The 16,638-nt window shown below is 44.7% G+C and overlaps 1 protein-coding gene across 1 annotated transcript in view; it reads right to left on the bottom strand.

The window, feature by feature from the left end:
- The window catches only part of LOC126457061 (NFX1-type zinc finger-containing protein 1-like), a 378,517-nt gene that overhangs the window by 333,425 nt on the left and 28,454 nt on the right, over positions 1-16,638 (bottom strand). The gene's annotated exons all lie outside the window — the stretch shown is intronic.

Here is a 16,638-nt window from a genome sequence, read left to right as displayed (position 1 = left end):
GACCACTCAATTTGCTGAGAATATATGTCATGTTTTCATATAGTATGGAAGCTTATACAGTTTTGACAATTGTGTTATTATTTGTGTGTGTGGTTTGGTGTTACATTCATGTTTAATCAAAATCTCTCAGTGCAGTATGTGACATAACTATCTTATGCACTGTTATTTTTAGCAAACAAGAGGAACACTTATTCGGCCAGAATGATGATGATGATGATGATAATGTTTGATTTGTGGGAAAACTCAACTGCGTGGTCATCAGTGCCCATACGGAGTCCCAATTTTTTTGTACACAGTCCAATGTAGCCACTGTCACGAATGATGATGATGATGAAATGATGAGGATAACACAAACAGCCAGTCCCTGGGCAGAGAAAAATCACCAACTCAGCTGGGCATCGAACCCGGGACCCCGTGATCTAGAGGCAGCAACGCTAGTGTACTGTGATAAAATTAAGTGTGATTAGATTTGTGAGATGACGTGTCGATTGTCTCATATTTGTGTTTAACAAGAATACGTTTGTCTATGTTTTAACATATTAACACTAGACAGTGACTCAGAATTACCCTACATTCACATGCAGCTCAGCAATAGCTCTGTAAAGTCTACCTTTCCAAACTGATCACCCTTACCCATTAGCAAAGATCACGAACGAACTTTAAGCCTTATCCTTATTTCAATTAACAGTAGCAGAAATTCTAATATGGATCACTACAAGTGTAACCAAAACATGTGCAATAAACAGTGAAGATAATAAGGGAATAGGCCCTTCTGAAATATGATACTACAGAAGAATGGTGAAAGAGAACTCATGAAGAGGTGCTGAATCAAATAAGTGAATGAAGAACTTTACAGCAAAACTTGACTAAAAGACGGGTCAAGTTGACAGGACACTTCCTGAGGCATTAAGGAGTATACGCTACTATGGAAAGCTGCATCAAACCAGTCTGCCCAAAATGAAACCCAGGAACCTCACCGAATCTTTAAAATTTAAAATTCTGTCCATCATTTTACATCTACATGGATACTCTGCAAATCACTTTTAAGTGCGTGGCAGCTTTCCGTACAAGCTCTGCTTTCCCTTATTTTATCATGGTGATCATTTCTCCCTATGTAGGTGAGTGTCAACAAAATATTTTCGCATTCGGAGGAGAAAGTTGGTGATTGGAATTTCGTGAGAAGATTCCGTTGCAACGAAAAACGCCTTTCTTCTATTCTTCTAATGATGTCCAGCCCAAATTCTGTACCATTTCTGTGACACTTTCTCCCATATTTCGCCATAATACAAAACATGCTGCCCTTCTTTGAACTTCTTCGATGTACTCCGTCGGTCCTATCTGGTAAGGATCCCACACGGCACAGCAGTATTCTAAAAGAGGACTGACAAGCATAGTGTAGGTCGTCTCCTTAGTAGATCTGTTACATTTTCTAAGTGTCCTGCCAATAAAACTTAGTCTTTGGTTAGCCATCTGAGTGATTGAAAACACACCATGAATGGGAATTAAAAATAGCACATAAAGATTTTTCGTTGGAAAATGTAAAGCCAGTATTAATTGACCTTGTAGAAAGTTAAAAAGTTGCCCACAAATGATCACACTGTTAACATGGATGCATTGCCATTAACTGCTGTAAAAAAAGATACCATGTAGCAAAGCTGGAAGTTATACCAGAAAAATGATTTGGATTATTTTGTCTTCAGGTAGTATTTGTAGTATCTTTACCATACAGCCACCAATCACACAGCAGACAGCCGCAGGTTGCAGCTTTCTCAATATGCCCACAACTCACCTGCCAGTGCAGTATTTGGCACAGCACTGCTCCTACCTATTGCTCATCTCTGCAGGCCACATTATATAAGCACAACTTCCCATTATTCCTCTGCTGGGCAACCAAGGCGTCGCCCACTGCATGGCCAGTCAGTCTGTGAGCTCCAGTTCCAGTTCAAGAGTTTGACAGTGACGCTCACTGAGCGTCATTCATCAGAGCACAGCACAGGCAGTCAGAACCAAGACCTTGATAGCGTAGCAGATATGGACTTCTATGGCAGGGCTTCCTTACTGTAACTGACTGTGTATTCGACTATACCTTCAAGAACTGCCATTGAGTAGTCCAGTTTTACATCACATTAGGAAGAACTCTCAGTTTTATTCATTCAGAAGCTGTTCAGTCGCTCTTCAGAACCTAATGTTTATGTGTATTCTCTGTCACAATAACAGTTCTATTGTCCTTCGTTTTCTGGGTGCACCTCCCTTCTTGTGGCATGTTACCACCTGCATCACCATATGAAAAAAAACTGCTTCGTTCAAAGGTCAACCTTCTCAGCATCCAACCACGCACACGCCTGCCTCGGTTCAGCATCAGCACGTGCCTTCCTGCTTCAATACCTTGGCCTGCAACAGGAACAATAACTTGATTTCTGTGCCTGACCCTCCATCTCCGTCCCACTGTTACGCCTCAGTGTTTTGTGCCACGACATTCACCTTATCCACACACTGTTTTGGGTGGAGTGACTATGAACAGTGAACATTCACACATTCCGTCCCACGTTCGACATCATTTCCCACACTGTGCTTCTGGACAGCCCGCACCTCCGCAGCCTCCCAGCAACACAGGTGTCCCCGGCTCTGATCATACATGAAGCTTCCCACAGACTAACACGCGTTCTCAAACTTTGAACTTTTTCTCACCTCTCCAGTCGAGCTTCCGCTATTGTTCTCGGCACATTTCGGTGCCTCATCTGCATTGGTCTTCCGCGACGCGTCAATCCGAAAACACCCGCAATGTGTTGAGCTACCGCAACCGCAATCGACACATTACGGTTTCTCACCCGCGTAGGCCTTCCTCGGCGCGACGGATCACACTCAACCACAACGCATAACCTTCACACTGCCACCCAACCAGCCATCGTCGCCACATCCCCTGGAGGCACACTATCCTGGAATACAACAGCAACAACAACTCGTTTCAGGCAGTGCCCTGACGAACTCAACTCAACCTGTTCTTCCGAACATTCTACAACGCTTACCAACGCTGCTGCCGTTTAATCCCAACAGAGCAACAACGTGGTTCAAAATTGTGGACGAAGTGTTCAACCATTACAAACTCGACAAGTCAACCAGGTTTCTGTGCCTCATCACCCACCTGCACGACCAGGAGGACTTGATTACTGACCTGGTCGATGCCCCGGACTCATCTACCCGGTACACTCTAGCCAAAAAGACAGTTCTACATTGGCTTGCACGCTCAACTGAGGCAGCAATACGGCAAGTGCTCCACGTCGAGCAACTGGGCAATGACAAACCTTCCCAGCTCTGGAGACGGCTAAGTGCCCTGGTCAGTGCCGATCTACTCTCTGACACAGCTCTCCTCGACATCTGGTCAGATAAACTATCTCCTTACACCAGCTTTGCTCTGGCTCAGAGGTCTCTCGAACCTGTCGAGCAAAGAATGACAATTGCTGACAAGCTACACGATGTATCACTGCTCCATTTCGCCAGCCACTGCCTACCTGACAAGTCTCAGGTTGAGGCTCATCGTCCTGCGGCTGGACGTGGGTGGGACCGCACTGTGCCGACTGTTCCGCTCACTCTGGGAAGCAGTAAACAAGCTACTGGGACGTCACCAGCTCCACCCACGGTCACGCCCCCCCCCCCCCCCCCAGGCAACTGAGCCTGCTGCGGCCACCGAACCTAGGCCACCGCCACTGGCAACGAGCGTTCCGCAGGAAATGCAACCACACTACCCATACAGTTACCTCCACATACGGTTTGGCGAGGCGGCACGGAACTGCAGACCACCTGGCTACTTCCCAAATGCCAATCGCAGGTAGGTCCGGGTGCTGCCTCCTGTGCACAACATGACAGGCACCCCCCAACGCTCCATTCTGTCTGGGAATGACCAGATAATTGCAGACGACTTTACATTAAAGACATTTCGTCGCGATACCTTTCCCTAGTGGACACAGGCGCCAATGTTTCGCTGCTGCCTACGTCCTTAGTGTCGTCGAACATCCGCCCTCATCATACTTCACTGCAGGCCATGAATTCAACTAAACTACAATGCTCAAGTTCAACTTCCAACGTCGTCTCACTCTCTGTAAACTGCAAACTCGAGTGGACTTTTTTAGTGTGCGAAATTGACGAACCTATATTAGGCACTGACTTCTTGCGACACCACAAACTTTCACCGGATCTAGTGCAAAACACCGTGTTTCATAACCCGTCCAAGACTCCCTTCCCCTGTGCTCCGTCAAGCAAATCTCCCCGTGACACATCGGTCCAGGCTCATCTCATTCGTACATGCTCGTCTCTGTCGACAACATTACAAGAAACAAAGCACAGGTGCCTTGTAGAGCTAGAAAACGTCACTCGCCTATGCAAGGAAAACTTCGAGCTCTCCCTCCGGCTCCACGAAACTCAGCTCCAGCTCTCCGATGCAGCAAAGGAATTACAGGCACTACAGCAAGGACAAAGCAAGGTCAGTAAGTGCGCCAAATCTGCTTGCAATCCTAGCAATCGAGCCTCAGTGATTACCACCCGCTACCCGTTGCAACTATGCTATCAAGACTGCCATACCACGTACTGACAGCTCTGCCGGGCCACACCCTCGTAACATGGCAGCGTTTGACACTCGGCCGGTCACAAGTGCGCATGCGCAACAAGCGTCATGTGTTCCCGAACTGACGGCTCCTACCCCGCCCCTCGCAGACAGCACCTCAAACTATGCAACTTCGGCTCCTGCGCGCCGCCATGCGACTGCCACTGATAACACAAACAGTGCACTCATGCCAAGCGCTTCGCCCGCGACCGTGCTGCCACAGGCCACGCCCTCGGACAATGGACTCACTAACGGCTCACAAGCTCTACCAAGCTCACCTGAGCATGGTGCCACTGCTTCGGGCCAGCAGCCATCTTGTTGCGTTGACTCCTGGGACACTTTGCCGCCTCGGCTCCCGTCGGATCCACTGAGAGGCTCCGAACACCACGACCATCCCTCGCCTGCCCCGCCCCCCATGCATTGTAAACAAACTGCCTCCCGTGCTACCGGCAACATTTCCGTCGTCACCCACGGCATGGTTCACAAGCTTCGCCTCACGCGAGGTCCCCCGATCTCCAGTAAACCACGCCGACTTTGTCCCGAGCACCTCTCCGACCTTAAAAAGCAGATTTCTCAACTACTAAGCTGCGGCATCATTGAACCCTCTGGCAGTAGCTGGCCTACGCCCATACACATGACACCCAAGAAAGACGGGTCCTGGCGCATGTGCGGAGACTACCGTAGACTAAATGCATGAACAATTATGGACACCTACCCCATACCCAACATTGCCGACTTTACCAGTTCCCTCGCAGGTGTGACCACATTCTCTGTCATTGATTGCAAACGGGCCTACCACCAGATCCCCATGGCACCTCAAGACATCAAGAAGACAGCAAACACCACCCCGATCGGGTTATTTCAGTTTTGATTCATGCCCTTCAGTCTGAAAAACGCAACACAGACCTGGCAACACTTCATTAACAAAGTGCTATTCAACCTAAAATTGTGCTTTGCATATCTTTATGACATTCTTGTGTTCAGCTCCTCTGTCGAGGGCAACATTCGACATGTGCAAACTGTCATTAACACTCTCGCGGCAGCAGGCATCGAGACCAATCAGGACAAATTGCAGCTACATCAACCCGCTGTCACTTTTCTTGGTTTTCAGGTCTCTGCTGACGGCATTTCGCCGCCCCCTGAGAAAGTACAAACAATACTAAACCTACCCAGACCTTCATCATTCAAAGAGCTCTGGCACTTTCTGGGGACGGTTAATTATTATCGTCGACATCTACCTCGGGCTGCGGAGATTCAGGCTCCACTGACGGATGCCTTGGCAGGCATCAACACTTCTGGATCTCGGTCCATACCATGGACCCCTGCTATGACTGACTCTTTCACTGCCCTCAAAAATCTTCTTGCCGAGGGATGCACCATCGCGCATCCTCATCCCAATGCGCAGCTTTTCATCACCACAGACGCGAACGATACTGCCATCGGTGCGGTCCTTAGCCAGACAATTGACAGCCAAACATCGCCTCTGCAGTTCTTCTCGCGCAAGCACAACGGAAATATTCCGCGTTTGACAGGGAGTTGCTTGCGGTCTACGAAGTGATTAAGCATTTTAAGACAGATATTGAGGGACGCCCTTTCTATGTTTTAACGGACCACAAACCCCTGGCGGCGGCCATTACAAACCCGCCAGCTGACCCGACCCCTCGCTGCTTCAGATACATGGACTTCATATCTCAGTTCACCACCGATGTCAGACACATAAAGGGTGCTGACAATATAGTTGCTGGCCGAGAGGTTCTAGGCGCTTCAGTCTGGGACCGCGCGACCGCTACGGTCGCAGGTTCGAATCCTGCTTCGGGCATGGATGTGTGTGATGTCCTTAGGTTAGTTAGGTTAAACTAGTTCTAAGTTCTAGGGGACTGATGACCTGAGATGTTAAGTCCCATAGCGCTCAGAGCCATTTGAACCAATATAGTTGCTGATTTCCTTTCACGAGTCAACGCCCGTCCATTTGCTGTTAGACCTCTCTGAACTGCCTAACCTCCACCCCGCTGACGAGGAAACACAAAACCTGATTTCAAACTCTACTTCTACACTACACTTTGTACGCACCACCTTCCCTGGCATCTCTGGTGGGATCTGGTGCGACGACAGTACGAGCACGTTACGCCCCCTCATCCCAACCACGCTCCGTCGAGCTGGCTTCAACACATTGCATAATTTAGCCCACCCTGGTGTTCATGCGGCCGCCCGCCTCGTAGTGCTTTGTGTGGAGAAATGTCAACAAGGACTGCCAGCAATGGGCACGCTCCTGCGTCGCGTGCCAATGCTGCAAAGTACACAAGCACACTTCACCCCCCCCCCCCCCCCCTCGGCGCCTTTTCGATCCCTCCTGGGTGTTTCCAGCATATTCATATTGACATTGTCAGCCCTCTCCCTCCCTCTAACGGCTTTTGTTATGTTCTCTCGTCTATCGACCGAACAACTCGCTGGGTCGAGGCTGTCCCTCTCCCCAATCTTACAGTAGAAAATGTTGCTCGAGCTTTCATCGAGTTATGGGTATCGCGTTTCGGATGTCCAGCGATCATCATGACTGACCAGGGCAGAAAATTTGAGTCGGTCCTGTTCAACGAGATATGTAACATTTGCGGCATCCGGCGTATCCATACCACAGCATATCACCCGCAAAGTAATGGGCTAATTGAGTGCTGGCACCGCACTTTCAAGGCAACTCTTCGATGCCACGACTCTCTACGGACGCAGACCCTTCCCCTTGTGCTACTCGGCATTCGTGCGATCTATAAGCCGAGTTTGTATACGGGCAGAACATTGTTCTCCCTGGCAAACTTGTGAGCCCTTCCACTTCTCTCCCTCAGTCTGACTTACCTTCCTTCATGGACCACATCAGACGCCACTTCATCAACCTCCATATCCCTCCGCCTGTCAGCCACTCCCACCCTAAGGTTCATGTCCCAAAATCTCTGGACAACTGCGAGTATGTCATGCTCTGAGATGACACTGTCTGTGTTCCACTCCAACCGAGTTATCCGGCGGTCAGCCATCACCTATGACATCCAGGTGAAAGATTCAGCTGTTACAGTCTCTCTCAATAGACTTAAGCCTGCTCATGTTGAGCCTTCTTCCACCCCCCTTCAGGCCACGACCACACCACTCACTGTCGTGGCTCATGACGCTCCAACCACTCCCTCCAAGTCGGACTTACACACTCGATCGAGTGGCTTCCAGTTCTAACCATCAAGCTCTCCTCCGACCTCGCCCCCTACTCCGGTCTCACACACTCCGTTGAGTGAGCACATGCTCCCCATGTCGAGCTTACCTACAATCACGTCCTCGCCGTCAGGTCCTTCGCCGGTCCCTTCGACCTCTCCACCGTCGCCTGCCTCGCCCTGTTGAGGTTTCTCACCCCCCCCCATCTTGAATGTGCCCCCGCTTGAGGTGTTTGTGCCTGTACCCCTGGACATAATCCACAATATCTCAATAATACTATGCGATTATACACTGTTCGTCATGTGTTTCCCTTCATCCAGTGACCATGACACAACCTCCGCCATTCCCTGCCACCTGGTGAAATGTGTTCCCCTCTCGCCCGACGTCGACCTGGACACGCTTCGTGTGTTCGCCACGCCCACCGGAGACATCATCGTCATCGCTGCGTTCCACCAGCAAACTGTCGGCCTAACTGTCGCCGCACGACCAACACGCCCAATATGACACCCGGCACGCTTCAACGACTTCCAGAGGTTTGGTGGCCGAACCTTCCTTCACGACATCTACCCACGCAGCTCCCCGACGATGCTGTCGAGCTGACCGTGGTCCGGCTCCCGTGGACCACCAACCCTGCTGAAGCCTTAGTCACTGCCCCCCCCCCCCCCCCCCGCCTATCAAGAGTACTCTGTACTGCTGGGGGGGGGGGGGCGGCTATGTGGCGCCGATGAGGTTGACACCAGCATCGATATACGTTTGTCTCTAGACTCCGAGCATCGTCTTTGGATGCTGAGCATTGTCTTTGAGCTGTTCCGCCATGTCAGTTCTTTGTGAGCCTTCAATTTGTTTAGGTGAATAAACGAACTACTGTTAAATTGATGTTGTTTAGTGTAACTAACCCGAACATCCACTTCAGACATATCTGTGAAAGTTCTTTTACTGTCACCCTTTGAATTTTTTTGTAATTTACTGAATTTTTTTTTTTTTTTTCAAAAAATGCCAATCCAATAAAGTGAAGATTTTTCTCTGTTGATTAGTACCATGTAGTACTATTTTATTTGTAAAGCAGATCATCCACTTTTAAGATGGACAGGTTTTATTTAAAAAAAAAATAATTATCTTCTAAGGGTAATGTATGTCTTCACTGAAGTTGTTTCTTACTAATTTCTTTGTTACAATGTTTACTTCTATTGTCATTGTTGCAGTTATTTCTTATCACTTTCTTTGTTGCAGATATTTCTTACACTTTGTTGTAGTTTTTTGTCAGTTTCTTTTTGTCATGGTTGTTCATTGCAGGTTCCAGTATTGTAGTCGTTCAGTCTTCTAAGAAATCTGAGACCATCCAGTGAGTTCTGTGTTTTCATGAGGAATTTGCCAGTTGACACAGTTGCAGTGTGTTTTGTGAAAAGGACTGTTTGAAATGTCTTCTGACTGGGCAAGAGGGAGAGTGAAGTGTGCTGACTGTTTGCATATCCATAAAAGAATGATATACAACACTAACAAAAAAACAGACTTTGCTCAGGTTTGGAATAAGTGTTCGCATTTGAAGACTGTTTCAAACTGAAGATGTTTCCAGTGACGACTTTTTGTGTTCTAAATGTTTTGACAGAATAACTACAATGATAGTATCTGAATGAGGTGAAGCCTCCCATGGTGCAGATGATGCAGATTTTGAATCAATATAGGAAGAATTAAATAACCTGAATCAGCAAGTCAACTGCAGAGGTAGGTGTAAGTCCTGTTAAGAAGTCGTGGTCAGTGAAGTCGAGTCATAAGCTCTATGCATCATGAAAGTGCAGAGAAATTACTAAAGCTATGGATGAATACACTACAGCAAAACTTACCACACTCTTCAAAGTAGAAATTCCATCTTCAGACAAAATGAACTAAAGCACTCTTGCCAGGAATTTTTCACAAATATCAATTCAGTTGTTCAATACTGTGCATCCTCCAGTGAAAATGTGCAAGTTGTAATTATTATTCCAGTGAATTTTTCAAAGAAAACAGTTTTGAACCATGTCCCATCAGTATCATAGTACATGGTGGACAAATCAAGAAATGTGAGGTCTGTAAAAAAAGTCTTTGGAAGACCAGATCCCTATTATGGTCATCCTGTAGAAGCAGCTCAAGTTCAAATAGTGCAGTCATTTTATCTGGAAGATAAAACTTGGTTTTCGCCAGTGTGCCAACAGTAAAGACGCTATAACTGTAACAGTTGAAGGTCAAAACTTGTGAAAGTGAAGAGGTACATGACTCGCAGTATTAAAGAAACTTTTGCAATTTATAAGAGCAACTATATAACTTCACATATTGGAAGATAAAAATTTTATGCACTACAACCTAAGTGGGTAATTCCACACCCACCTAGAGATGTCTGTCTGTGTGTGTACTGTGCGAATTTTGAACTTCGTGTGATAACACTGAAGACACCTTGGTTGGGCATGTGAAGTCATTAGTAGTCTGTGACATAAAGCGAGAGATTTGTTTGTTTCAAGAATGTGGTGACTGCCCTGGAAAGGGAGGACTTTCTTTACAGACACTTAGCCTGGAAGACACAGCAGATAACTCTGCAGAAATTGTGTATGTGACATGGGAGGAAAATACGCTAATTAAGAAAACTGTTGCCCTTAATAGTTTCATTGATTAACTTGGTAAATGGTCAGTGAAAGCTGTAATTATCCCACAAGAAATACAACGGTATCATTGGACTAATGACCAGGTTTCAATTTTTACAGGAGTGGGGAAAAAAAAAAAGGACCACAAGTGTTGCAGTTATAAATGATGACATAGGACATGACTCAGCACATGCTTTGCTAGCAAAGCGCAAAATTCTTCAAATTCAAATAGGGGTAGAGGAGATCATCATCATTTCTAATGGTGCTCCTACTCATTTTAAAAATTGTTACCAGCTGTTTGAATTGAGTGTCGCTTTTGCCAACTGACTGGGTATACAGTGCTACTGGACTCCCGTGTTCAGTAGCACTGTATACCCAGTCAGTTGGCAAAAGCGACTTGTGATGGTGTAGGAGGCCTGCTGAAGCACCATGCTACAAAACATAATTTTTCCAGATCAAATACAGCTGCAATTCAGAATGTTGAGGATTTTACGAGAGTCGTCAAATCTTACACATTCACAGCCCTCATTCTTTTGTCCAAAGAGGAAATCGAAGAATTCTGTGAGCAGAAAGAAGAAGAAATTTTGTTAGTTTGGCCAACACCTCAGAAAGAGCAGGATAATATTCAGATTCAGAACCTGAGAAGGGAGATGTTTGTAGCGTGTGTGTATGACTGTAACTGGTGGATTGCACAGATTATAAGACACCTGTTATGAGTTAAACGAAACTGTAGTGACCTTTATGCTACCACATGGACCAGTTGCTGGATATAGGTTTCCAGCTAAAGGACAGCAACAATGCCATCAGTGCTAACTTCCTGTTCACAATGTTTTGAAAACTGCAAGTGCTCCAGTTCTTATTGGTTCAACAGGAAGGCATCACTCTACATCAAAGGAAGATACTGAAGCAGTGGAACATATTTTTAGTTCATTGACTGACTAATTTCAGTACAAAACACAGTACACAGGAGTTGTATAAATTGAACCTGTAAGTCTTTGGACCTTTCACATACATTTTGGAACCATTTAAAATGCTTGAAAAATGAGTCTCTTACTCATCTTTCAAAACTAAAATTACGTTAAATAAGGGTAGGTTTTGATTTTTATGGGCCTGTTATGTAATAATGTGGTAATAAAACAAGTTTTAGGTGTGGCAAAAATTTCAACTGTTTATAAAACCTGTTCAACCTGAAAGTGGAAGCTCTCCTTTTCAGGGAATGTAGAACTATATAGTACTAATCAATAGAAAAAAATCAAAATTTTATGGATTGGCATAAAAAAGTGCTCCTTACTTATTCCTTAATTGAAAAATATGCTAAATTCAATAACATACAAGACTATGAGGGGAAGATTTTTTTCCTAGCCTGCCTGAATTGATATGGACTATGCTGTACTCAATGAAGTCACTAACCTCTTTTCATGGAATGAAACAGACATAATTTTCATCTCACTTTCATAGGCACATAACTCATATTCCGCATGTTTTATCTTATTCAAATCACAGGGAAATTACTTCCCAGAGGCCATAACTGTACCTCTTGGATGAAATTTCATTTCGTGCAATTCCCAAGAAAGTTGAGGGCTTTTGTGGAGCCTCTCAGTAAAAATGAAGTAGCCTGAACCACCTGCTGAAGTTAGCAATTGCTGTGCCAAATGAACCATTATTCAGGTTGCAGTAGGGAAATGGGGACGAATTAGACTTACTGTAGTTGCCTTTCCACAATATGGAATCAAAAAGAATCACACAGACAGAAAACTTGTAAACCCCAGTTTGTAGGCTTCTTTGGATTGTAGCACTTCAATTGAATTCTTCGTTTGAATCCTAATGTGCTCCCATCTATAGTTGCATTTATTTTAAGTACATGAAGTTCTTCACATTTACTGTCAATATACTCCTAACATTCTTCACTTTGATCCCTCTCATTTACTGACACCCTTGAGCTGTGACAGGTGGGAAAAAAAAGTGGAGACGAGAAAAAACATCCTTGAAAATCAGGGGTCATTCTAGCAAGTCTTCTGTAAAATAGTCATCTAATTCTGCCTTCAAAATCAAGGTCATGTTCCATATGACAGCATGAAAAGCCTTCAATTCTTCTAGTAACACATCCCTCTGTGAGTGCCACATAAAGTGTTCTGTAAGTGGAGTGACTTTCTGCATCTTTTCCTTAGCATACATATTTGTAGCATTCACAATTTCACCAATAAAATTTTCAGTGAAGAAGAGCTGAAAATATTCAAGCTTGGATTTTGGCCGAACAACAAGAGGAATGGTGAAACCTTGTTGTGCGACAGAGAAAGAAAGCTTCATGAGTTCACATCACCATCACAATAAGCTTTCCATGTATTCGCTACAGGTTGTGTCTCTTCATCACTGGCCATTCTATCAGTTCATTCTGATTCACTAGAACTTATCACTGCACATGGCTGAAGTTTCTTCCCAATCACTTTCATCACTAAATTCTTCTTTGTCCTCAATGTCTTCGAGAAGCCACTTGGCAATATCGTCATCACTTACATGTTGTCTACCAGCCATTATCGTATACCAGCTATTATCGTACTATAAATGTTGAAGGCAATAGCTTTGAGTCGTCGGATCTCCCTACTAGGTTCTGCAATGTGCTTAGCGAACTCCAACAATGGAGCAGACGCAAAGCACAATAACGGAATCATGTAATACATTTTCCAACATCACATCCATAGTGGAAAATCATGTCAGACATAGTCTGACAGTTGATATGTGATCAAAAGTATCCGGACACATGGCTGAAAATGACTTACAGGTTTGTGGCGCTCTCCATTGGTAATGCTGGAATTCAATATGTTGTTGGCCCACCCTTAGCCTTGATGACAGCTTCCACTCCCACAGGCATATGTTCAATCACGGAAGGTTTCTTGGGGAATGGCAGCCCATTCTTCAAGGAGTGCTGCACTGGGGAGAAGTATCAATGTCGGTCAGTGTGGCCTGGCATGAAGTCGGCATTCCAAAACATCACAAAGGTGTTCTACAGGATTCAGGTCAGAACTCTGTGCAGGCTAGTCCATTACAAGGATGTTATTGTCATGTAACCACTACGCTACAGGCTATGCATTATGAACAGATGCTCGATCGTGTTGAAAGATGCAATCGCAATCACCATGCCCGAATTGCTGTTCAATAGTGGGAAGCAAGAAAGTCCATGTAAATGTTGTGTCACTAGGGCCTCCCATTGGGTAGACTGTTCACAACGTGCAAGTCTTTCAATTGGACGCCACTTCGGCGACTTGCACAACATGACATCCAGTCCCTGAGTGGAGAAAATCTCCGATCCAGCCAGGAATCAAACCTGGGACCTTAGAATTGACATTCTGTCGCGCTGACCACTCAGCTACCACAGGTGGACAAGGAAGTCCTTAAAACTTCAATGTAGGTCAGTGCTGTGATAGTCCCATGCAAAACAACAAGGGGTGCAAACCCCCTCCACAAAAAACACAACCACACCATAGCATCACCACCTCCAAATTTTACTGTTGGCACGACACACGATGGCAGATGACGTTCACCAGGCATTCGCCATACCCCCACCCTGCCATCGGATCGCCACATTGTGTACCGTGATTTGTTACTGCAAGCAACATTTGACCACTCTTTATTGTCCAATGTTTACGCTCCTTACACCAAGCGAGGTGTCGTCTGGCATTTACCAGCATGATGTGTGATTTATGAGCAGCCGCTCAAACATGAAATCCAAGTTTCTTACCTCCTGCCTAACTGTCATAGTGCTTGCAGTGGATCCTGATGCAGTTTGGAATTCCGGTGTGATGGTCTGGATAGATGTCTGCCTATTACACATTACAACCCTCTTCAACTGTCAGCAGTCTCTGTCAGTCAACAAATGAGGTCGCCCTATATGCTTTTGCACTGTACGTGCCCCTTCATGTTTCCACTTCATTATCACATTGGAAACAGTGGACCTAGGGATGTTTAGGAGTGTGGAAATCTTGCATACAGATGTATGACACAAGCGACACCCAATCACTTGAGCAAGTTGAAGTCCGTGAGTTCCGCGGAGTGTCCCATTCTGCTCTCTCTCGATGTCTAATGACCACTGAGGTCGCTGATATGGAATACCTGGCAGTAGGTGTCAGTGCAATGCATCTAATATGAAAAATGTATGTTTTTGGGGGTGTCCGGATACTTTTGATCACATAGTGTACAAATATACTTTTAAAATGCATATATTGAATGATTCCTTTATATTCCACCACACAAGAAGTAAATTGAGAGAAATCATTCAAGTCATGATAAACCACAAAGAAGAAGGTGAAGATGGAATTGCCACAGAATTGTGGAAACTGGCTGATGGAAATATGTTGCAGATATTAAAATACATAATGCAGAATGTATGGCTAAGAGAAGACATTCAAGGAGTGCACATTAATTTTCCTTTACATAAAAAAGGAGATAAAATTGATGTCAACAACTACAGAGGGGGATGAGTGTAACCTGTTACATACAAGATCCTTTCCGAAGTGCTACTTATGAATAGTAGGCTAGAGAAACAGATACGCAACAAGACTGGGTACTTTTGGAGTGGAAGGCCATATGAGGAGCAATTCTGAGTCTTACGCTCATAATCCAAGAGAGAGTAGCAGGATCCATGCCCTATGTTGCTGCATAAAAGCATATGTCTCTAGTGATGGAACACGTGGTGAACATGATGAAACAAGAAAAACAATTTAGCAAGCACTAATAGACAAAAAATTTAAAAGTTTCAGATGTGAATGGACAAGGAGATTGTCTATTCTGAAATCCGTTCAACTGTGTCCTTTCAAAGACCACCAGGAAATGAGTAGGACTTGAAAAATGTGGAGTAAATAAGCAAGTGCAATTGGGCAATAAAAACAAGAATCTTAGAATTCAGGGTTTAGCCTTCGCTGATGATCTTGCAATATTGCCCTCACAAAGAGTAATGAACAAGAAAAATCAATCTTTGGAAAATAATTGCAGAAGACATTGGTCTTTAAATATGACAAAGGTGCAGACATGCACAATGAGTAGAGTGTTACACATTTAGCATTCTTCAGCTATCTCTGGCCACTCTGGCCAGAATGCCAGAGATAGTGGTCATATGTGTGTGAGGTGTGCTTGCTTGTGTGAATGTGTTTTTTTTTCTTTTTTGAAGAAGGCTCTGGCTGACAGCAAAGTGTGCAACAGTTTTTTCATTGTTCATGTCTGCAAATCAATGTGTCATCTTTATGGTGAGTAGCAATCCATACTTTTCATAATATTGTTGATATTCCTGCCTGGACTTTCCATTGTTTAGTTTTTAAGTATCTTACAAAAAACAGAATGTATGGCAAATATAAATGATACTTCAAATTTCATGAACATAAACTGAGGAAAAATTAAATGTCTGTACATTCAAGTAATGTGATGAGGTAATAAACTCAAGGCAAGGAAGATGGATGTCTGCCCCCAGTAGCTGAGTGGTCAGCGTGACAGAATGTCAATTGCAAGGGCCCGGTTCGATTCCCGGCTGGGTTGAAGATTTTCTCCGCTCAGGAACTGGATGTTGTGTTGTCATCATGATCTTTTCATCCCCATCGACACGCAAGTCGCTGAAGTGGCATCAAATCGAAAGACTTGCACCCACCAAACAGTCTACCTGACAGGAGGCCCTAGTCACACAACGTTTACATTTAATGAAGATGGAAATGGCCTTTCAGTTGAGTAGAGAGTGAGTACAATAACAGATGTGTCTACTTTCAAGAAAAGTTACAGATCTATGTTACAGCAATAAAACAAGAATCTTTATACACAGCTGAATGCCTGGATCTGACTAAGACAGGTGAAAAGGAAAACATGAAAAAGAAAGAGGGAAATCACAAGAAAAATATAGGGACTAATAAAACACATCTGTGAAAACAGGAACCATAGTAATGAAGATTTGTATAAGAAAACTGAACAACTAAATGTAAAATGAGAAAACACAGACTGATGTTTCATAGCCATCTGGTTTGGATGAATGAAAACAGTACATGCAAGAGAATTCTGGAACATGTCAGCCAAAAAAAAAATCAGTCCACCTAATTTTCAACATTCTTCTGTAGCACCACATCTCAAACGCTTCAATTCTCTTCTGTTCCCGGTTTCCCATTGCCCTTGTTTCACTACCACAATGCTATGCTCAAAAAATACATTCTCAGAAATTTCTTCCTCAAATTAATGCCTAGTAGACTTCCCAAGTGGTTAAGAATGCTCTTT

This window comes from Schistocerca serialis, chromosome 2 (genome assembly GCF_023864345.2).
Source record: "Schistocerca serialis cubense isolate TAMUIC-IGC-003099 chromosome 2, iqSchSeri2.2, whole genome shotgun sequence".
NCBI classification, from domain to species: Eukaryota; Metazoa; Arthropoda; class Insecta; order Orthoptera; family Acrididae; genus Schistocerca; species Schistocerca serialis.
Note: the sequence above shows the minus strand (reverse complement) of the source record. Positions and strands in the feature narration are given on the sequence as shown.